At 57.9% G+C, this 21106-nt stretch overlaps 9 non-coding genes and 3 pseudogenes across 9 annotated transcripts; all 12 read right to left on the bottom strand.

Annotated features, from left to right (window-relative positions):
• Window positions 1-127: 127 nt before the first annotated feature.
• LOC146716205 (5S ribosomal RNA) lies at window positions 128-246 on the bottom strand. Its single transcript, XR_014919721.1, has one exon. It is a non-coding gene; the product is annotated as a 5S ribosomal RNA (ribosomal RNA).
• A 1179-nt stretch (window positions 247-1425) lies between these two features.
• LOC146716204 (5S ribosomal RNA) lies at window positions 1426-1544 on the bottom strand (annotated as a pseudogene).
• Window positions 1545-2364: 820 nt separating this feature from the next.
• LOC146716203 (5S ribosomal RNA) lies at window positions 2365-2483 on the bottom strand. The gene has a single exon (XR_014919720.1). It is a non-coding gene; the product is annotated as a 5S ribosomal RNA (ribosomal RNA).
• A 699-nt stretch (window positions 2484-3182) lies between these two features.
• Window positions 3183-3301, bottom strand: LOC146716202 (5S ribosomal RNA; annotated as a pseudogene).
• A 1963-nt stretch (window positions 3302-5264) lies between these two features.
• Window positions 5265-5383, bottom strand: LOC146716201 (5S ribosomal RNA). Its single transcript, XR_014919719.1, has one exon. It is a non-coding gene; the product is annotated as a 5S ribosomal RNA (ribosomal RNA).
• A 931-nt stretch (window positions 5384-6314) lies between these two features.
• On the bottom strand, window positions 6315-6433 carry LOC146716200 (5S ribosomal RNA; annotated as a pseudogene).
• Window positions 6434-8669: 2236 nt separating this feature from the next.
• Window positions 8670-8788, bottom strand: LOC146716199 (5S ribosomal RNA). Its single transcript, XR_014919589.1, has one exon. It is a non-coding gene; the product is annotated as a 5S ribosomal RNA (ribosomal RNA).
• Window positions 8789-11390: 2602 nt separating this feature from the next.
• LOC146716198 (5S ribosomal RNA) lies at window positions 11391-11509 on the bottom strand. Its single transcript, XR_014919718.1, has one exon. It is a non-coding gene; the product is annotated as a 5S ribosomal RNA (ribosomal RNA).
• Window positions 11510-14114: 2605 nt separating this feature from the next.
• Window positions 14115-14233, bottom strand: LOC146716197 (5S ribosomal RNA). Its single transcript, XR_014919717.1, has one exon. It is a non-coding gene; the product is annotated as a 5S ribosomal RNA (ribosomal RNA).
• A 2239-nt stretch (window positions 14234-16472) lies between these two features.
• Window positions 16473-16591, bottom strand: LOC146716196 (5S ribosomal RNA). Its single transcript, XR_014919716.1, has one exon. It is a non-coding gene; the product is annotated as a 5S ribosomal RNA (ribosomal RNA).
• A 937-nt stretch (window positions 16592-17528) lies between these two features.
• Window positions 17529-17647, bottom strand: LOC146716195 (5S ribosomal RNA). The gene has a single exon (XR_014919745.1). It is a non-coding gene; the product is annotated as a 5S ribosomal RNA (ribosomal RNA).
• Window positions 17648-19696: 2049 nt separating this feature from the next.
• Window positions 19697-19815, bottom strand: LOC146716194 (5S ribosomal RNA). Its single transcript, XR_014919715.1, has one exon. It is a non-coding gene; the product is annotated as a 5S ribosomal RNA (ribosomal RNA).
• Between the last annotated feature and the right edge of the window lie 1291 nt (window positions 19816-21106).

Here is a 21106-nt window from a genome sequence, read left to right as displayed (position 1 = left end):
GCACAAGACATTGGAAAACAGCCAAAAGCAGTGTCGTTAATGTGCCCTCATTAATGGGCAGCTGCTTTTGGTCTTTTAATACACCCCTTCTCTGGATCAAAAGCGGTTCAATGACATGAAAATGAAAGGCTTACAGCACCAGGTATTCCCAGGCAGTCTCCCATCCAAGTACTAACCAAGCCCAGCCCTGCTTAGCTTCCGAGATCAGACGAGGTCGGGCGTGCTCAGGGTGGTATGGCCGTAAGCTGCTGGCTCCAGCACAATGTCTCAATTTATGGATTCAAGTGATTAGGTGGCAAGTACCTGAAGTTACGAAGACAATGCTATAACCATACCTGCATGTTTGCATAATACCCTAACCCAAAGGCTCAGTTTGGCATTTATCCAACAGCACAGGCCCTGGATTGTTGAAGATGGCCTCAGGAACCAGCACAGGGCCTGGTGTGTTGTACATGGCCACAGCAAGGAGCACAGGGCCTGGTTTGGTGAAGATGGCCTCGGCCAGAAGCGCAGGGCCTGGTGTGATGTGAGTGGCCTGAGCAAGAGCCACAGGCCTTGGTGTGGTGTAAGTGGCCTCAGCCAGCAGCCACAGGCCCTGGTGTGGTGGAAGTCGCCTCAGCCAGAAGCCACAGGCACTGGTGTGGTGTAAGTGGCCTCAGCCAGCAGCCACAGGCCCTGGTGTGGTGTAGGTGGCCTCAGCCAGCAGCCACAGGCCCTGGTGTGGTGTAGGTGGCCTCAGCCAGCAGCCACAGGCCCTGGTGTGGTGTAAGTGGCCTCAGCCAGCAGCCACAGGCCCTGGTGTGGTGTAAGTGGCCTGAGCAAGAGCCACAGGCCCTGGTGTGGTGTAAGTGGCCTCAGCTAGCAGCCACAGGCCCTGGTGTGGTGTGAGTGGCCTCAGCCAGAAGCCACAGGCACTGGTGTGGTGTAAGTGGCCTCAGCCAGCAGCAAAAGGGCCCTGGTGTGGTGTAAGTCGCCTCAGCCAGCAGCCACAGGCCCTGGTGTGGTGTAAGTGGCCTCAGCCAGCAGCCACAGGCCCTGGTGTGGTCTAAGTTGCCTCAGCCAGAAGCACAGGGCCTGGTGTGATATGAGTGGCCTGAGAAAGAGCCACAGGCCCTGGTGTGGTGTAAGTGGCCTGAGCAAGAGCCACAGGCCCTGGTGTGGTGTAAGTGGCCTGAGCAAGAGCCACAGGCCCTGGTGTGGTGTAATTGGCCTCAATAGCAACTAAGGCCCTGGTTTGGTGTATGTGGCCTCAGCCAGCAAATAAGGCCGTGGTGTGGTGTAGGTGGCATCAGCTAGCAGCACAAGACATTGGAAAACAGCCAAAAGCAATGTCGTTAATGTGCCCTCATTAATGGGCAGCTGCTTTTGGTCTTTTAATACACCCCTTCTCTGGATCAAAAGCGGTTCAATGACATGAAAATGAAAGGCTTACAGCACCAGGTATTCCCAGGCAGTCTCCCATCCAAGTACTAACCAAGCCCAGCCCTGCTTAGCTGCCGAGATCAGACGAGGTCGGGCGTGCTCAGGGTGGTATGGCCGTAAGATGCTGGCCCCAGCACAATGTCTCAATTTATGGATTCAAGTGATTAGGTGGCAAGTACCTGAAGTTACGAAGACAATCCTATAACCATACCTGCATGTTTGCATAATACCCTAACCCAAAGGCTCAGTTTGGCATTTATCCAACAGCACAGGCCCTGGATTGTTGAAGATGGCGTCAGGAACCAGCACAGGGCCTGGTGTGTTGTACATGGCCACAGCAAGCAGCACAGGGCCTGGTTTGGTGAAGATGGCCTCGGCCAGAAGCGCAGGGCCTGGTGTGATATGAGTGGCCTGAGCAAGAGCCACAGGCCCTGGTGTGTTGTAAGTGGCCTCAGCCAGCAGCCACAGGCCCTGGTGTGGTGTAGGTGGCCTCAGCCAGCAGCCACAGGCCCTTGTGTGGTGTAATTGGCCTCAATAGCAACTAAGGCCCTGGTGTGGTGTAGGTGGCCTCAGCCAGCAGCCACAGGCCCTGGTGTGGTGTAAGTGGCCTCAGCCAGTGCCACAGGCCCTGGTGTGGTGTAAGTGGCCTGAGCAAGAGCCACAGACCCTGGTGTGGTGTAATTGGCCTCAATAGCAACTAAGGCCCTGGTGTGGTGTAGGTGGCCTCAGCCAGCAGCCACAGGCCCTGGTGTGGTGTAAGTGGCCTCAGCCAGCAGCCACAGGCCCTGGTGTGGTGTAAGTGGCATCAGCTAGCAGCACAAGACATTGGAAAACAGCCAAAAGCAATGTCGTTAATGTGCCCTCATTAATGGGGAGCTGCTTTTGGTCTTTTAATACACCCCTTCTCTGGATCAAAAGCGGTTCAATGACATGAAAATGAAAGGCTTACAGCACCAGGTATTCCCAGGCAGTCTCCCATCCAAGTACTAACCAAGCCCAGCCCTGCTTAGCTTCCGAGATCAGACGAGGTCGGGCGTGCTCAGGGTGGTATGGCCGTAAGCTGCTGGCCCCAGCACAATGTCTCAATTTATGGATTCAGGTGATTAGGTGGCAAGTACCTGAAGTTACGAAGACAATCCTATAACCCTACCTTCATGTTTGCATAATACCCTAACCCAAAGGCTCAGTTTAGCATTTATCCAACAGCACAGGCCCTGGATTGTTGAAGATGGCCTCAGGAACCAGCACAGGGCCTGGTGTGTTGTACATGGCCACAGCTAGCAGCACAGGGCCTGGTTTGGTGAAGATGGCCTCGGCCAGAAGCGCAGGGCCTGGTGTGATGTGAGTGGCCTGAGCAAGAGCCACAGGCCCTGGTGTGGTGTAATTGGCCTCAATAGCAACTAAGGCCCTGGTGTGGTGTAAGTGGCCTGAGCAAGAGCCACATACCCTGGTGTGGTGTAATTGGCCTCAATAGCAACTAAGGCCCTGGTGTGGTGTAGGTGGCCTCAGCCAGCAGCCACAGGCCCTGGTGTGGTGTAAGTGGCCTCAGCCAGAGCAACAGGCCCTGATGTGGTGTAAGTGGCCCCAGCCGGTCACTCAGGCCCTGGTGTGGTGTATGTGGCATCAGCTAGCAGCACAAGACATTGGAAAACAGCCAAAAGCAATGTCGTTAATGTGCCCTCATTAATGGGGAGCTGCTTCTGGTCTTTTAATACACCCCTTCTCTGGATCAAAAGCGGTTCAATGACATGAAAATGAAAGGCTTACAGCACCAGGTATTCCCAGGCAGTCTCCCATCCAAGTACTAACCAAGCGCAGCCCTGCTTAGCTTCCGAGATCAGACGAGGTCAGGTGTGCTCAGGGTGGTATGGCCTTAAGCTGCTGGCCCCAGCACAATGTCTCAATTTATGGATTCAAGTGATTAGGTGGCAAGTACCTGAAGTTACGAAGACAATCCTATAACCATACCTTCATGTTTGCATAATACCCTAACCAAAAGGCTCAGTTTGGCATTTATCCAACAGCACAGGCCCTGGATTGTTGAAGATGGCCTCAAGAACCAGCACAGGACCTGGTGTGTTTTACATGGCCACAGCAAGCAGCACAGGGCCTGGTTTGGTGAAGATGGCCTCAGCAAGCAGCCACAGGCCCTGGTTTGGTGTAAGTGGCCTCAGCTAGCAGCCACAGGCCCTGGTGTGGTGTGAGTGGCCTCAGCCAGCAGCCACAGGCCCTGGTGTGGTCTAAGTGGCCTCAGCCAGTGCCACAGGCCCTGGTGTGGTGTAAGTGGCCTAAGCCAGAGCCACAGGCCCTGGTGTGGTGTAAGTGGCCTAAGCCAGAGCCACAGGCCCTGGTGTGGTGTAAGTGGCCTGAGCAAGAACCACAGGGCCTGGTTTGGTGAAGATGGCCTCGGCCAGAAGCGCAGGGCCTGGTGTGATGTGAGTGGCCTGAGCAAGAGCCACAGGCCCTGGTGTGGTGTAAGTGGCCTCAGCCAGCAGCCACAGGCCCTGGTGTGGTGTAAGTGGCCTCAGCCAGAAGCCACATGCACTGGTGTGTTGTAAGTGGCCTCAGCCAGCAGCAAAAGGGCCCTGGTGTGGTGTAGGTGGCCTCAGCCAGCAGCCACAGGCCCTGGTGTGGTGTAAGTGGCCTCAATAGCAACTAAGGCCCTGGTGTGGTGTAAGTGGCTTCAGCCAGCAGCCACAGGCCCTGGTGTGGTGTAAGTGGCCTCAGCCAGCAGCCACAGGCCCTGGTGTGGTGTAGGTGGCCTCAGCCAGCAGCCACAGGCCCTGGTGTGGTGTAAGTGGCCTCAATAGCAACTAAGGCCCTGGTGTGGTGTAAGTGGCTTCAGCCAGCAGCCACAGGCTCTGGTGTGGTGTAACTGGCCTCAGCCAGCAGCCACAGGCCCTGGTGTGGTGTAAGTGGCCTCAGCCAGAGCCACAGGCCCTGATGTGGTGTAAGTGGCCCCAGCCGGTCACTCAGGCCCTGGTGTGGTGTAGGTGGCATCAGCCAGCAGCCACAGGCCCTGGTGTGGTGTAAGTGGCCTCAGCCAGCAGCCACAGGCCCTGGTGTGGTGTAAGTGGCCTCAGCCAGCAGCCACAGGCCCTGGTGTGGTGTAAGTGGCCTCAGCCAGTGCCACAGGCCCTGGTGTGGTGTAAGTGGCCTGAGCAAGAGCCACAGACCCTGGTGTGGTATAATTGGCCTCAGCCAGCAGCCACAGGCCCTGGTGTGGTGTAAGTGGCCTCAGCCAGTGCCACAGGCCCTGGTGTGGTGTAAGTGGCCTGAGCAAGAGCCACAGGCCCTGGTGTGGTGTAAGTGGCCTGAGCAAGAGCCACAGACCCTGGTGTGGTGTAATTGGCCTCAATAGCAACTAATGCCCTGGTGTGGTGTAGGTGGCCTCAGCCAGCAGCCACAGGCCCTGGTGTGGTGTAAGTGGCCTGAGCAAGAGCCACAGGCCCTGGTGTGGTGTAAGTGGCCTGAGCAAGAGCCACAGACCCTGGTGTGGTGTAATTGGCCTCAATAGCAACTAATGCCCTGGTGTGGTGTAGGTGGCCTCAGCCAGCAGCCACAGGCCCTGGTGTGGTGAAAGTGGCCTCAGCCAGAGCCACAGGCCCTGGTGTGGTGAAAGTGGCCTCAGCCAGAGCCACAGGCCCTGATGTGGTGTAAGTGGCCCCAGCCGGTCACTCAGGCCCTTGTGTGGTGTAGGTTGCATCAGCTAGCAGCACAAGACATTGGAAAAGAGCCAAAAGCAGTGTCGTTAATGTGCCCTCATTAATGGGCAGCTGCTTTTGGTCTTTTAATACACCCCTTCTCTGGATCAAAAGCGGTTCAATGACATGAAAATCAAAGGCTTACAGCACCAGGTATTCCCAGGCAGTCTCCCATCCAAGTACTAACCAAGCCCAGCCCTGCTTAGCTTCCGAGATCAGACGAGGTCGGGCGTGCTCAGGGTGGTATGGCCGTAAGCTGTTGGCTCCAGCACAATGTCTCAATTTATGGATTCAAGTGATTAGGTGGCAAGTACCTGAAGTTACGAAGACAATGCTATAACCATACCTGGATGTTTGCATAATACCCTAACCCAAAGGCTCAGTTTGGCATTTATCCAACAGCACAGGCCCTGGATTGTTGAAGATGGCCTCAGGAACCAGCACAGGGCCTGGTGTGTTGTACATGGCCACAGCAAGGAGCACAGGGCCTGGTTTGGTGAAGATGGCCTCGGCCAGAAGCGCAGGGCCTGGTGTGATGTGAGTGGCCTGAGCAAGAGCCACAGGCCTTGGTGTGGTGTAAGTGGCCTCAGCCAGCAGCCACAGGCCCTGGTGTGGTGTAAGTCGCCTCAGCCAGAAGCCACAGGCACTGGTGTGGTGTAAGTGGCCTCAGCCAGCAGCCACAGGCCCTGGTGTGGTGTAGGTGGCCTCAGCCAGCAGCCACAGGCCCTTGTGTGGTGTAATTGGCCTCAATAGCAACTAAGGCCCTGGTGTGGTGTAGGTGGCCTAAGCCAGCAGCCACAGGCCCTGGTGTGGTGTAAGTGGCCTCAGCCAGTGCCACAGGCCCTGGTGTGGTGTAAGTGGCCTGAGCAAGAGCCACAGACCCTGGTGTGGTGTAATTGGCCTCAATAGCAACTAAGGCCCTGGTGTGGTGTAGGTGGCCTCAGCCAGCAGCCACAGGCCCTGGTGTGGTGTAAGTGGCCTCAATAGCAACTAAGGCCCTGGTTTGGTGTATGTGGCCTCAGCCAGCAAATAAGGCCGTGGTGTGGTGTAGGTGGCATCAGCTAGCAGCACAAGACATTGGAAAACAGCCAAAAGCAATGTCGTTAATGTGCCCTCATTAATGGGCAGCTGCTTTTGGTCTTTTAATACACCCCTTCTCTGGATCAAAAGCGGTTCAATGACATGAAAGGCTTACAGCACCAGGTATTCCCAGGCAGTCTCCCATCCAAGTACTAACCAAGCCCAGCCCTGCTTAGCTTCCGAGATCAGACGAGGTCGGGCCTGCTCAGGGTGGTATGGCCGTAAGCTGCTGGCCCCAGCACAATGTCTCAATTTATGGATTCAAGTGATTAGGTGGCAAGTACCTGAAGTTACGAAGACAATCCTATAACCATACCTGCATGTTTGCATAATACCCTAACCCAAAGGCTCAGTTTGGCATTTATCCAACAGCACAGGCCCTGGATTGTTGAAGATGGCGTCAGGAACCAGCACAGGGCCTGGTGTGTTGTACATGGCCACAGCAAGCAGCACAGGGCCTGGTTTGGTGAAGATGGCCTCGGCCAGAAGCACAGGGCCTGGTGTGATATGAGTGGCCTGAGCAAGAGCCACAGGCCCTGGTGTGTTGTAAGTGGCCTCAGCCAGCAGCCACAGGCCCTGGTGTGGTGTAGGTGGCCTCAGCCAGCAGCCACAGGCCCTTGTGTGGTGTAATTGGCCTCAATAGCAACTAAGGCCCTGGTGTGGTGTAGGTGGCCTCAGCCAGCAGCCACAGGCCCTGGTGTGGTGTAAGTGGCCTCAGCCAGCAGCCACAGGCCCTGGTGTGGTGTAAGTGGCCTCAGCCAGTGCCACAGGCCCTGGTGTGGTGTAATTGGCCTCAATAGCAACTAAGGCCCTGGTGTGGTGTAAGTGGCCTGAGCAAGAGCCACATACCCTGGTGTGGTGTAATTGGCCTCAATAGCAACTAAGGCCCTTGTGTGGTGTAAGTGGCCTCAGCCAGCAGCCACAGGGCCTGGTTTGGTGAAGATGGCCTCAGCAAGCAGCCACAGGCCCTGGTTTGGTGTAAGTGGCCTCAGGTAGCAGCCACAGGCCCTGGTGTGGTGTGAGTGGCCTCAGCCAGCAGCCACAGGCCCTGGTGTGGTCTAAGTGGCCTCAGCCAGTGCCACAGGCCCTGGTGTGGTGTAAGTGGCCTGAGCAAGAGCCACAGGCCCTGGTGTGGTGTAAGTGGCCTCAGCCAGCAGCCACAGGCCCTGGTGTGGTCTAAGTGGCCTCAGCCAGTGCCACAGGCCCTGGTGTGGTGTAAGTGGCCTAAGCCAGAGCCACAGGCCCTGGTGTGGTGTAAGTGGCCTCAATAGCAAATAAGGCCCTGGTGTGGTGTAAGTGGCCTGAGCAAGAACCACAGGGCCTGGTTTGGTGAAGATGGCCTCGGCCAGAAGCGCAGGGCCTGGTGTGATGTGAGTGGCCTGAGCAAGAGCCACAGGCCCTGGTGTGGTGTAAGTGGCCTCAGCCAGCAGCCACAGGCCCTGGTGTGGTGTAAGTGGCCTCAGCCAGAAGCCACAGGCACTGGTGTGGTGTAAGTGGCCTCAGCCAGCAGCAAAAGGGCCCTGGTGTGGTGTAGGTGGCCTCAGCCAGCAGCCACAGGCCCTGGTGTGGTGTAAGTGGCCTCAATAGCAACTAAGGCCCTGGTGTGGTGTAAGTGGCTTCAGCCAGCAGCCACAGGCCCTGGTGTGGTGTAAATGGCCTCAGCCAGCAGCCACAGGCCCTGGTGTGGTGTAGGTGGCCTCAGCCAGCAGCCACAGGCCCTGGTGTGGTGTAAGTGGCCTCAATAGCAACTAAGGCCCTGGTGTGGTGTAAGTGGCTTCAGCCAGCAGCCACAGGCTCTGGTGTGGTGTAACTGGCCTCAGCCAGCAGCCACAGGCCCTGGTGTGGTGTAAGTGGCCTCAGCCAGCAGCCACAGGCCCTGGTGTGGTGTAAGTGGCCTCAGCCAGAGCCACAGGCCCTGGTGTGGTGTAAGTGGCCTGAGCAAGAGCCACAGGCCCTGGTGTGGTGTAAGTGGCCTGAGCAAGAGCCACAGACCCTGGTGTGGTGTAATTGGCCTCAATAGCAACTAATGCCCTGGTGTGGTGTAGGTGGCCTCAGCCAGCAGCCACAGGCCCTGGTGTGGTGTAAGTGGCCTGAGCAAGAGCCACAGGCCCTGGTGTGGTGTAAGTGGCCTGAGCAAGAGCCACAGACCCTGGTGTGGTGTAATTGGCCTCAATAGCAACTAATGCCCTGGTGTGGTGTAGGTGGCCTCAGCCAGCAGCCACAGGCCCTGGTGTGGTGAAAGTGGCCTCAGCCAGAGCCACAGGCCCTGATGTGGTGTAAGTGGCCCCAGCCGGTCACTCAGGCCCTTGTGTGGTGTAGGTTGCATCAGCTAGCAGCACAAGACATTGGAAAAGAGCCAAAAGCAGTGTCGTTAATGTGCCCTCATTAATGGGCAGCTGCTTTTGGTCTTTTAATACACCCCTTCTCTGGATCAAAAGCGGTTCAATGACATGAAAAATCAAAGGCTTACAGCACCAGGTATTCCCAGGCAGTCTCCCATCCAAGTACTAACCAAGCCCAGCCCTGCTTAGCTTCCGAGATCAGATGAGGTCGGGCGTGCTCAGGGTGGTATGGCCGTAAGCTGCTGGCTCCAGCACAATGTCTCAATTTATGGATTCAAGTGATTAGGTGGCAAGTACCTGAAGTTACGAAGACAATGCTATAACCATACCTGCATGTTTGCATAATACCCTAACCCAAAGGCTCAGTTTGGCATTTATCCAACAGCACAGGCCCTGGATTGTTGAAGATGGCCTCAGGAACCAGCACAGGGCCTGGTGTGTTGTACATGGCCACAGCAAGGAGCACAGGGCCTGGTTTGGTGAAGATGGCCTCGGCCAGAAGCGCAGGGCCTGGTGTGATGTGAGTGGCCTGAGCAAGAGCCACAGGCCTTGGTGTGGTGTAAGTGGCCTCAGCCAGCAGCCACAGGCCCTGGTGTGGTGTAAGTCGCCTCAGCCAGAAGCCACAGGCACTGGTGTGGTGTAAGTGGCCTCAGCCAGCAGCCACAGGCCCTGGTGTGGTGTAGGTGGCCTCAGCCAGCAGCCACAGGCCCTGGTGTGGTGTAGGTGGCCTCAGCCAGCAGCCACAGGCCCTGGTGTGGTGTAAGTGGCCTCAGCCAGCAGCCACAGGCCCTGGTGTGGTGTAAGTGGCCTGAGCAAGAGCCACAGGCCCTGGTGTGGTGTAAGTGGCCTGAGCAAGAGCCACAGACCCTGGTGTGGTGTAATTGGCCTCAATAGCAACTAATTCCCTGGTGTGGTGTAGGTGGCCTCAGCCAGCAGCCACAGGCCCTGGTGTGGTGTAAGTGGCCTCAGCCAGCAGCCACAGGCCCTGGTGTGGTGTAAGTCGCCTCAGCCAGAAGCCACAGGCACTGGTGTGGTGTAAGTGGCCTCAGCCAGCAGCAAAAGGGCCCTGGTGTGGTGTAAGTGGCCTCAGCCAGCAGCCACAGGCCCTGGTGTGGTGTAGGTGGCCTCAGCCAGCAGCCACAGGCCCTTGTGTGGTGTAATTGGCCTCAATAGCAACTAAGGCCCTGGTGTGGTGTAGGTGGCCTAAGCCAGCAGCCACAGGCCCTGGTGTGGTGTAAGTGGCCTCAGCCAGTGCCACAGGCCCTGGTGTGGTGTAAGTGGCCTGAGCAAGAGCCACAGACCCTGGTGTGGTGTAATTGGCCTCAATAGCAACTAAGGCCCTGGTGTGGTGTAGGTGGCCTCAGCCAGCAGCCACAGGCCCTGGTGTGGTGTAAGTGGCCTAAGCCAGAGCCACAGGCCCTGGTGTGGTGTAAGTGGCCTGAGCAAGAGCCACAGGGCCTGGTTTGGTGAAGATGGCCTCGGCCAGAAGCCACAGGCCCTGGTGTGGTGTAAGTGGCCTCAGCCAGCAGCCACAGGCACTGGTGTGGTGTAAGTGGCCTCAGCCAGCAGCAAAAGGGCCCTGGTGTGGTGTAAGTCGCCTCAGCCAGAAGCCACAGGCACTGGTGTGGTGTAAGTGGCCTCAGCCAGCAGCAAAAGGGCCCTGGTGTGGTGTAAGTCGCCTCAGCCAGCAGCCACAGGCCCTGGTGTGGTGTAGATGGCCTCAGCCAGCAGCCACAGGCCCTGGTGTGGTGTAAGTGGCCTCAGCCAGCAGCCACAGGCCCTGGTGTGGTCTAAGTGGCCTCAGCCAGAAGCACAGGGCCTGGTGTGATATGAGTGGCCTGAGCAAGAGCCACAGGCCCTGGTGTGGTGTAAGTGGCCTGAGCAAGAGCCACAGGCCCTGGTGTGGTGTAAGTGGCCTGAGCAAGAGCCACAGGCCCTGGTGTGGTGTAGGTGGCCTCAGCCAGCAGCCACAAGCCCTTGTGTGGTGTAAGTGGCCTCAGCCAGCAGCCACAGGCCCTGGTGTGGTGTAAGTGGCCTCAGCCAGTGCCACAGGCCCTGGTGTGGTGTAAGTGGCCTGAGCAAGAGCCACAGACCATGGTGTGGTGTAATTGGCCTCAATAGCAACTAAGGCCCTGGTGTGGTGTAGGTGGCCTAAGCCAGCAGCCACAGGCCCTGGTGTGGTGTAAGTGGCCTCAGCCAGCAGCCACAGGCCCTGGTGTGGTGTAAGTCGCCTCAGCCAGAAGCCACAGGCACTGGTGTGGTGTAAGTGGCCTCAGCCAGCAGCAAAAGGGCCCTGGTGTGGTGTAAGTCGCCTCAGCCAGCAGCCACAGGCCCTGGTGTGGTGTAGATGGCCTCAGCCAGCAGCCACAGGCCCTGGTGTGGTGTAAGTGGCCTCAGCCAGCAGCCACAGGCCCTGGTGTGGTCTAAGTTGCCTCAGCCAGAAGCACAGGGCCTGGTGTGGTATGAGTGGCCTGAGAAAGAGCCACAGGCCCTGGTGTGGTGTAAGTGGCCTGAGCAAGAGCCACAGGCCCTGGTGTGGTGTAAGTGGCCTGAGCAAGAGCCACAGGCCCTGGTGTGGTGTAAGTGGCCTGAGCAAGAGCCACAGGCCCTGGTGTGGTGTAATTGGCCTCAATAGCAACTAAGGCCCTGGTTTGGTGTATGTGGCCTCAGCCAGCAAATAAGGCCGTGGTGTGGTGTAGGTGGCATCAGCTAGCAGCACAAGACATTGGAAAACAGCCAAAAGCAATGTCATTAATGTGCCCTCATTAATGGGCAGCTGCTTTTGGTCTTTTAATACACCCCTTCTCTGGATCAAAAGCGGTTCAATGACATGAAAATGAAAGGCTTACAGCACCAGGTATTCCCAGGCAGTCTCCCATCCAAGTACTAACCAAGCCCAGCCCTGCTTAGCTTCCGAGATCAGACGAGGTCGGGCGTGCTCAGGGTGGTATGGCCGTAAGCTGCTGGCCCCAGCACAATGTCTCAATTTATGGATTCAAGTGATTAGGTGGCAAGTACCTGAAGTTACGAAGACAATCCTATAACCATACCTGCATGTTTGCATAATACCCTAACCCAAAGGCTCAGTTTGGCATTTATCCAACAGCACAGGCCCTGGATTGTTGAAGATGGCGTCAGGAACCAGCACAGGGCCTGGTGTGTTGTACATGGCCACAGCAAGCAGCACAGGGCCTGGTTTGGTGAACATGGCCTCGGCCAGAAGCACAGGGCCTGGTGTGATATGAGTGGCCTGAGCAAGAGCCACAGGCCCTGGTGTGTTGTAAGTGGCCTCAGCCAGCAGCCACAGGCCCTGGTGTGGTGTAGGTGGCCTCAGCCAGCAGCCACAGGCCCTTGTGTGGTGTAATTGGCCTCAATAGCAACTAAGGCCCTGGTGTGGTGTAGGTGGCCTCAGCCAGCAGCCACAGGCCCTGGTGTGGTGTAAGTGGCCTCAGCCAGTGCCACAGGCCCTGGTGTGGTGTAAGTGGCCTGAGCAAGAGCCACAGACCCTGGTGTGGTGTAATTGGCCTCAATAGCAACTAAGGCCCTGGTGTGGTGTAGGTGGCCTCAGCCAGCAGCCACAGGCCCTGGTGTGGTGTAAGTGGCCTCAGCCAGCAGCCACAGGCCCTGGTGTGGTGTAAGTCGCCTCAGCCAGAAGCCACAGGCACTGGTGTGGTGTAAGTGGCCTCAGCCAGCAGCAAAAGGGCCCTGGTGTGGTGTAAGTGGCCTCAGCCAGCAGCCACAGGCCCTGGTGTGGTGTAGGTGGCCTCAGCCAGCAGCCACAGGCCCTTGTGTGGTGTAATTGGCCTCAATAGCAACTAAGGCCCTGGTGTGGTGTAGGTGGCCTAAGCCAGCAGCCACAGGCACTGGTGTGGTGTAAGTGGCCTCAGCCAGTGCCACAGGCCCTGGTGTGGTGTAAGTGGCCTGAGCAAGAGCCACAGACCCTGGTGTGGTGTAATTGGCCTCAATAGCAACTAAGGCCCTGGTGTGGTGTAGGTGGCCTCAGCCAGCAGCCACAGGCCCTGGTGTGGTGTAAGTGGCCTAAGCCAGAGCCACAGGCCCTGGTGTGGTGTAAGTGGCCTGAGCAAGAGCCACAGGGCCTGGTTTGGTGAAGATGGCCTCGGCCAGAAGCCACAGGCCCTGGTGTGGTGTAAGTGGCCTCAGCCAGCAGCCACAGGCACTGGTGTGGTGTAAGTGGCCTCAGCCAGCAGCAAAAGGGCCCTGGTGTGGTGTAAGTCGCCTCAGCCAGAAGCCACAGGCACTGGTGTGGTGTAAGTGGCCTCAGCCAGCAGCAAAAGGGCCCTGGTGTGGTGTAAGTCGCCTCAGCCAGCAGCCACAGGCCCTGGTGTGGTGTAGATGGCCTCAGCCAGCAGCCACAGGCCCTGGTGTGGTGTAAGTGGCCTCAGCCAGCAGCCACAGGCCCTGGTGTGGTCTAAGTGGCCTCAGCCAGAAGCACAGGGCCTGGTGTGATATGAGTGGCCTGAGCAAGAGCCACAGGCCCTGGTGTGGTGTAAGTGGCCTGAGCAAGAGCCACAGGCCCTGGTGTGGTGTAAGTGGCCTGAGCAAGAGCCACAGGCCCTGGTGTGGTGTAGGTGGCCTCAGCAAGCAGCCACAAGCCCTTGTGTGGTGTAAGTGGCCTCAGCTAGCAGCCACAGGCCCTGGTGTGGTGTGGTGTGAGTGGCCTCAGCCAGCAGCCACAGGCCCTGGTGTGGTGTAAGTGGCCTAAGCCAGAGCCACAGGCCCTGGTGTGGTGTAAGTGGCCTCAATAGCAAATAAGGCCCTGGTGTGGTGTAAGTGGCCTGAGCAAGAACCACAGGGCCTGGTTTGGTGAAGATGGCCTCGGCCAGAAGCGCAGGGCCTGGTGTGATGTGAGTGGCCTGAGCAAGAGCCACAGGCCCTGGTGTGGTGTAAGTGGCCTCATTCAGCAGCCACAGGCCCTGGTGTGGTGTAAGTGGCCTCAGCCAGGAGCCACATGCACTGGCGTGGTGTAAGTGGCCTCAGCCAGCAGCAAAAGGGCCCTGGTGTGGTGTAGGTGGCCTCAGCCAGCAGCCACAGGCCCTGGTGTGGTGTAAGTGGCATCAATAGCAACTAAGGCCCTGGTGTGGTGTAAGTGGCTTCAGCCAGCAGCCACAGGCCCTGGTGTGGTGTAAGTGGCCTCAGCCAGCAGCCACAGGCCCTGGTGTGGTGTAGGTGGCCTCAGCCAGCAGCCACAGGCCCTGGTGTGGTGTAAGTGGCCTCAATAGCAACTAAGGCCCTGGTGTGGTGTAAGTGGCTTCAGCCAGCAGCCACAGGCTCTGGTGTGGTGTAACTGGCCTCAGCCAGCAGCCACAGGCCCTGGTGTGGTGTAAGTGGCCTCAGCCAGAGCCACAGGCCCTGATGTGGTGTAAGTGGCCCCAGCCGGTCACTCAGGCCCTGGTGTGGTGTAGGTGGCATCAGCTAGCAGCACAAGACATTGGAAAACAGCCAAAAGCAGTGTCGTTAATGTGCCCTCATTAATGGGCAGCTGCTTTTGGTCTTTTAATACACCCCTTCTCTGGATCAAAAGCGGTTCAATGACATGAAAATCAAAGGCTTACAGCACCAGGTATTCCCAGGCAGTCTCCCATCCAAGTACTAACCAAGCCCAGCCCTGCTTAGCTTCCGAGATCAGACGAGGTCGGGCGTGCTCAGGGTGGTATGGCCGTAAGCTGCTGGTTCCAGCACAATGTCTCAATTTATGGATTCAAGTGATTAGGTGGCAAGTACCTGAAGTTACGAAGACAATGCTATAACCATACCTGCATGTTTGCATAATACCCTAACCCAAAGGCTCAGTTTGGCATTTATCCAACAGCACAGGCCCTGGATTGTTGAAGATGGCCTCAGGAACCAGCACAGGGCCTGGTGTGTTGTACATGGCCACAGCAAGGAGCACAGGGCCTGGTTTGGTGAAGATGGCCTCGGCCAGAAGTGCAGGGCCTGGTGTGATGTGAGTGGCCTGAGCAAGAGCCACAGGCCTTGGTGTGGTGTAAGTGGCCTCAGCCAGCAGCCACAGGCCCTGGTGTGGTGTAAGTCGCCTCAGCCAGAAGCCACAGGCACTGGTGTGGTGTAAGTGGCCTCAGCCAGCAGCCACAGGCCCTGGTGTGGTGTAGGTGGCCTCAGCCAGCAGCCACAGGCCCTGGTGTGGTGTAGGTGGCCTCAGCCAGCAGCCACAGGCCCTGGTGTGGTGTAAGTGGCCTCAGCCAGCAGCCACAGGCCCTGGTGTGGTGTAAGTGGCCTGAGCAAGAGCCACAGGCCCTGGTGTGGTGTAAGTGGCCTCAGCCAGCAGCCACAGGCCCTGGTGTGGTGTAAGTGGCCTGAGCAAGTGCCACAGGCCCTGGTGTGGTGTAAGTGGCCTGAGCAAGTGCCACAGGCCCTGGTGTGGTGTAAGTGGCCTCAATAGCAAATAAGGCCCTGGTGTGGTGTAAGTGGCCTGAGCAAGAACCACAGGGCCTGGTTTGGTGAAGATGGCCTCGGCCAGAAGCGCAGGGCCTGGTGTGATGTGAGTGGCCTGAGCAAGAGCCACAGGCCCTGGTGTGGTGTAAGTGGCCTCAGCCAGCAGCCATAGGCCCTGGTGTGGTGTAAGTGGCCTCAGCCAGAAGCCACAGGCACTGGTGTGGTGTAAGTGGCCTCAGCCAGCAGCAAAAGGGCCCTGGTGTGGTGTAGGTGGCCTCAGCCAGCAGCCACAGGCCCTGGTGTGGTGTAAGTGGCCTCAATAGCAACTAAGGCCCTGGTATGGTGTAAGTGGCTTCAGCCAGCAGCCACAGGCCCTGGTGTGGTGTAAGTGGCCTCAGCCAGCAGCCACAGGCCCTGGTGTGGTGTAGGTGGCCTCAGCCAGCAGCCACAGGCCCTGGTGTGGTGTAAGTGGCCTCAATAGCAACTAAGGCCCTGGTGTGGTGTAAGTGGCTTCAGCCAGCAGCCACAGGCTCTGGTGTGGTGTAACTGGCCTCAGCCAGCAGCCACAGGCCCTGGTGTGGTGTAAGTGGCCTCAGCCAGAGCCACAGGCCCTGATGTGGTGTAAGTGGCCCCAGCCGGTCACTCAGGCCCTGGTGTGGTGTAGGTGGCATCAGCCAGCAGCCACAGGCCCTGGTGTGGTGTAAGTGGCCTCAGCCAGCAGCCACAGGCCCTGGTGTGGTGTAAGTGGCCTCAGCCAGCAGCCACAGGCCCTGGTGTGGTGTAAGTGGCCTCAGCCAGTGCCACAGGCCCTGGTGTGGTGTAAGTGGCCTGAGCAAGAGCCACAGACCCTGGTGTGGTATAATTGGCCTCAGCCAGCAGCCACAGGCCCTGGTGTGGTGTAAGTGGCCTCAGCCAGTGCCACAGGCCCTGGTGTGGTGTAAGTGGCCGGAGCAAGAGCCACAGGCCCTGGTGTGGTGTAAGTGGCCTGAGCAAGAGCCACAGACCCTGGTGTGGTGTAATTGGCCTCAATAGCAACTAATGCCCTGGTGTGGTGTAGGTGGCCTCAGCCAGCAGCCACAGGCCCTGGTGTGGTGTAAGTGGCCTGAGCAAGAGCCACAGGCCCTGGTGTGGTGTAAGTGGCCTGAGCAAGAGCCACAGACCCTGGTGTGGTGTAATTGGCCTCAATAGCAACTAATGCCCTGGTGTGGTGTAGGTGGCCTCAGCCAGCAGCCACAGGCCCTGGTGTGGTGAAAGTGGCCTCAGCCAGAGCCACAGGCCCTGGTGTGGTGAAAGTGGCCTCAGCCAGAGCCACAGGCCCTGATGTGGTGTAAGTGGCCCCAGCCGGTCACTCAGGCCCTTGTGTGGTGTAGGTTGCATCAGCTAGCAGCACAAGACATTGGAAAAGAGCCAAAAGCAGTGTCGTTAATGTGCCCTCATTAATGGGCAGCTGCTTTTGGTCTTTTAATACACCCCTTCTCTGGATCAAAAGCGGTTCAATGACATGAAAATCAAAGGCTTACAGCACCAGGTATTCCCAGGCAGTCTCCCATCCAAGTACTAACCAAGCCCAGCCCTGCTTAGCTTCCGAGATCAGACGAGGTCGGGCGTGCTCAGGGTGGTATGGCCGTAAGCTGTTGGCTCCAGCACAATGTCTCAATTTATGGATTCAAGTGATTAGGTGGCAAGTACCTGAAGTTACGAAGACAATGCTATAACCATACCTGCATGTTTGCATAATACCCTAACCCAAAGGCTCAGTTTGGCATTTATCCAACAGCACAGGCCCTGGATTGTTGAAGATGGCCTCAGGAACCAGCACAGGGCCTGGTGTGTTGTACATGGCCACAGCAAGGAGCACAGGGCCTGGTTTGGTGAAGATGGCCTCGGCCAGAAGCGCAGGGCCTGGTGTGATGTGAGTGGCCTGAGCAAGAGCCACAGGCCTTGGTGTGGTGTAAGTGGCCTCAGCCAGCAGCCACAGGCCCTGGTGTGGTGTAAGTCGCCTCAGCCAGAAGCCACAGGCACTGGTGTGGTGTAAGTGGCCTCAGCCAGCAGCCACAGGCCCTGGTGTGGTGTAGGTGGCCTCAGCCAGCAGCCACAGGCCCTTGTGTGGTGTAATTGGCCTCAATAGCAACTAAGGCCCTGGTGTGGTGTAGGTGGCCTAAGCCAGCAGCCACAGGCCCTGGTGTGGTGTAAGTGGCCTCAGCCAGTGCCACAGGCCCTGGTGTGGTGTAAGTGGCCTGAGCAAGAGCCACAGACCCTGGTGTGGTGTAATTGGCCTCAATAGCAACTAAGGCCCTGGTGTGGTGTAGGTGGCCTCAGCCAGCAGCCACAGGCCCTGGTGTGGTGTAAGTGGCCTCAATAGCAACTAAGGCCCTGGTTTGGTGTATGTGGCCTCAGCCAGCAAATAAGGCCGTGGTGTGGTGTAGGTGGCATCAGCTAGCAGCACAAGACATTGGAAAACAGCCAAAAGCAATGTCGTTAATGTGCCCTCATTAATGGGCAGCTGCTTTTGGTCTTTTAATACACACCTTCTCTGGATCAAAAGCGGTTCAATGACATGAAAATGAAAGGCTTACAGCACCAGGTATTCCCAGGTAGTCTCCCATCCAAGTACTAACCAAGCCCAGCCCTGCTTAGCTTCCGAGATCAGACGAGGTCGGGCGTGCTCAGGGTGGTATGGCCGTAAGCTGCTGGCCCCAGCACAATGTCTCAATTTATGGATTCAAGTGATTAGGTGGCAAGTACCTGAAGTTACGAAGACAATCCTATAACCATACCTGCATGTTTGCATAATACCCTAACCCAAAGGCTCAGTTTGGCATTTATCCAACAGCACAGGCCCTGGATTGTTGAAGATGGCCTCAGGAACCAGCACAGGGCCTGGTGTGTTGTACATGGCCACAGCAAGGAGCACAGGGCCTGGTTTGGTGAAGATGGCCTCGGCCAGAAGCGCAGGGCCTGGTGTGATGTGAGTGGCCTGAGCAAGAGCCACAGGCCTTGGTGTGGTGTAAGTGGCCTCAGCCAGCAGCCACAGGCCCTGGTGTGGTGTAAGTCGCCTCAGCCAGAAGCCACAGGCACTGGTGTGGTGTAAGTGGCCTCAGCCAGCAGCCACAGGCCCTGGTGTGGTGTAGGTGGCCTCAGCCAGCAGCCACAGGCCCTGGTGTGGTGTAGGTGGCCTCAGCCAGCAGCCACAGGCCCTGGTGTGGTGTAAGTGGCCTCAGCCAGCAGCCACAGGCCCTGGTGTGGTGTAAGTGGCCTGAGCAAGAGCCACAGGCCCTGGTGTGGTGTAAGTGGCCTGAGCAAGAGCCACAGACCCTGGTGTGGTGTAATTGGCCTCAATAGCAACTAATTCCCTGGTGTGGTGTAGGTGGCCTCAGCCAGCAGCCACAGGCCCTGGTGTGGTGTAAGTGGCCTCAGCCAGCAGCCACAGGCCCTGGTGTGGTGTAAGTCGCCTCAGCCAGAAGCCACAGGCACTGGTGTGGTGTAAGTGGCCTCAGCCAGCAGCAAAAGGGCCCTGGTGTGGTGTAAGTGGCCTCAGCCAGCAGCCACAGGCCCTGGTGTGGTGTAGGTGGCCTCAGCCAGCAGCCACAGGCCCTTGTGTGGTGTAATTGGCCTCAATAGCAACTAATGCCCTGGTGTGGTGTAGGTGGCCTCAGCCAGCAGCCACAGGCCCTGGTGTGGTGTAAGTGGCCTAAGCCAGAGCCACAGGGCCTGGTTTGGTGAAGATGGCCTCGGCCAGAAGCGCAGGGCCTGGTGTGATGTGAGTGGCCTGAGCAAGAGCCACAGGCCCTGGTGTGGTGTAAGTGGCCTCAGCCAGCAGCCACAGGCCCTGGTGTGGTGTAAGTCGCCTCAGCCAGAAGCCACAGGCACTGGTGTGGTGTAAGTGGCCTCAGCCAGCAGCAAAAGGGCCCTGGTGTGGTGTAAGTCGCCTCAGCCAGCAGCCACAGGCCCTGGTGTGGTGTAGATGGCCTCAGCCAGCAGCCACAGGCCCTGGTGTGGTGTAAGTGGCCTCAGCCAGCAGCCACAGGCCCTGGTGTGGTCTAAGTGGCCTCAGCCAGAAGCACAGGGCCTGGTGTGATATGAGTGGCCTGAGCAAGAGCCACAGGCCCTGGTGTGGTGTAAGTGGCCTGAGCAAGAGCCACAGGCCCTGGTGTGGTGTAAGTGGCCTGAGCAAGAGCCACAGGCCCTGGTGTGGTGTAGGTGGCCTCAGCCAGCAGCCACAGGCCCTGGTGTGGTGTAGGTGGCCTCAGCCAGCAGCCACAAGCCCTTGTGTGGTGTAAGTGGCCTCAGCCAGCAGCCACAGGCCCTGGTGTGGTGTAAGTGGCCTCAGCCAGTGCCACAGGCCCTGGTGTGGTGTAAGTGGCCTGAGCAAGAGCCACAGACCATGGTGTGGTGTAATTGGCCTCAATAGCAACTAAGGCCCTGGTGTGGTGTAAGTGGCCTCAGCCAGCAGCCACAGGCCCTGGTTTGGTGTAAGTCGCCACAGCCAGAACCCACAGGCCCTGGTGTGGTGTAACTGGCCTCAGCCAGAGCCACAGCCCCTGATGTGGTGTAAGTGGCCCCAGCCGGTCACTCAGGCCCTGGTGTGGTGTAGGTGGCATCAGCTAGCAGCACAAGACATTGGAAAAGAGCCAAAAGCAATGTGATTAATGTGCCCTTATTAATGGGCAGCTGCTTTTGGTCTTTTAATACACCCCTTCTCTGGATCAAAAGCGGTTCAATGACATGAAAATTAAAGGCTTACAGCACCAGGTATTCCCAGGCAGTCTCCCATCCAAGTACTAACCAAGCCCAGCCCTGCTTAGCTTCCGAGATCAGACGAGGTCGGGCGTGCTCAGGGTGGTATGGCCGTAAGCTGCTGGGCCCAGCACAATGTCTCAATTTATGGATTCAAGTGATTAGGTGGCAAGTACCTGAAGTTACGAAGACAATCCTATAACCATACCTGCATGTTTGCATAATACCCTAACCCAAAGGCTCAGTTTGGCATTTATCCAACAGCACAGGCCCTGGATTGTTGAAGATGGCCTCAGGAAACAGCACAGGGCCTGGTGTGTTGTACATGGCCACAGCAAGCAGCACAGGGCCTGGTTTGGTGAAGATGGCCTCAGCCAGAAGCACAGGGCCTGGTGTGATATGAGTGGCCTGAGCAAGAGCCACAGGCCCTGGTGTGGTGTAAGTGGCCTGAGCAAGAGCCACAGGCCCTGGTGTGGTGTAAGTGGCCTGAGCAAGAGCCACAGGCCCTGGTGTGGTGTAGGTGGCCTCAGCCAGCAGCCACAAGCCCTTGTGTGGTGTAAGTGGCCTCAGCCAGCAGCCACAGGCCCTGGTGTGGTGTAAGTGGCCTCAGCCAGTGCCACAGGCCCTGGTGTGGTGTAAGTGGCCTGAGCAAGAGCCACAGACCATGGTGTGGTGTAATTGGCCTCAATAGCAACTAAGGCCCTGGTGTGGTGTAGGTGGCCTAAGCCAGCAGCCACAGGCCCTGGTGTGGTGTAAGTGGCCTCAGCCAGCAGCCACAGGCCCTGGTGTGGTGTAAGTCGCCTCAGCCAGAAGCCACAGGCACTGGTGTGGTGTAAGTGGCCTCAGCCAGCAGCAAAAGGGCCCTGGTGTGGTGTAAGTCGCCTCAGCCAGCAGCCACAGGCCCTGGTGTGGTGTAAGTGGCCTCAGCCAGCAGCCACAGGCCCTGGTGTGGTCTAAGTTGCCTCAGCCAGAAGCACAGGGCCTGGTGTGATATGAGTGGCCTGAGAAAGAGCCACAGGCCCTGGTGTGGTGTAAGTGGCCTGAGCAAGAGCCACAGGCCCTGGTGTGGTGTAAGTGGCCTGAGCAAGAGCCACAGGCCCTGGTGTGGTGTAATTGGCCTCAATAGCAACTAATGCCCTGGTGTGGTGTAGGTGGCCTCAGCCAGCAGCCACAGGCCCTGGTGTGGTGTAAGTGGCCTGAGCAAGAGCCACAGGCCCTGGTGTGGTGTAAGTGGCCTGAGCAAGAGCCACAGACCCTGGTGTGGTGTAATTGGCCTCAATAGCAACTAATGCCCTGGTGTGGTGTAGGTGGCCTCAGCCAGCAGCCACAGGCCCTGGTGTGGTGAAAGTGGCCTCAGCCAGAGCCACAGGCCCTGGTGTGGTGAAAGTGGCCTCAGCCAGAGCCACAGGC

The sequence above is a fragment of the Copadichromis virginalis genome, linkage group LG3 (assembly GCF_057382275.1).
Source record: "Copadichromis virginalis isolate Kocher_CV1m ecotype Utaka linkage group LG3, C_Virginalis_male_GT1.1, whole genome shotgun sequence".
Lineage (NCBI taxonomy): Eukaryota > Metazoa > Chordata > Actinopteri > Cichliformes > Cichlidae > Copadichromis > Copadichromis virginalis.
The sequence above is the reverse complement of the archived record's forward strand: the minus strand, read 5'-3'. Positions and strand labels throughout refer to the sequence as shown.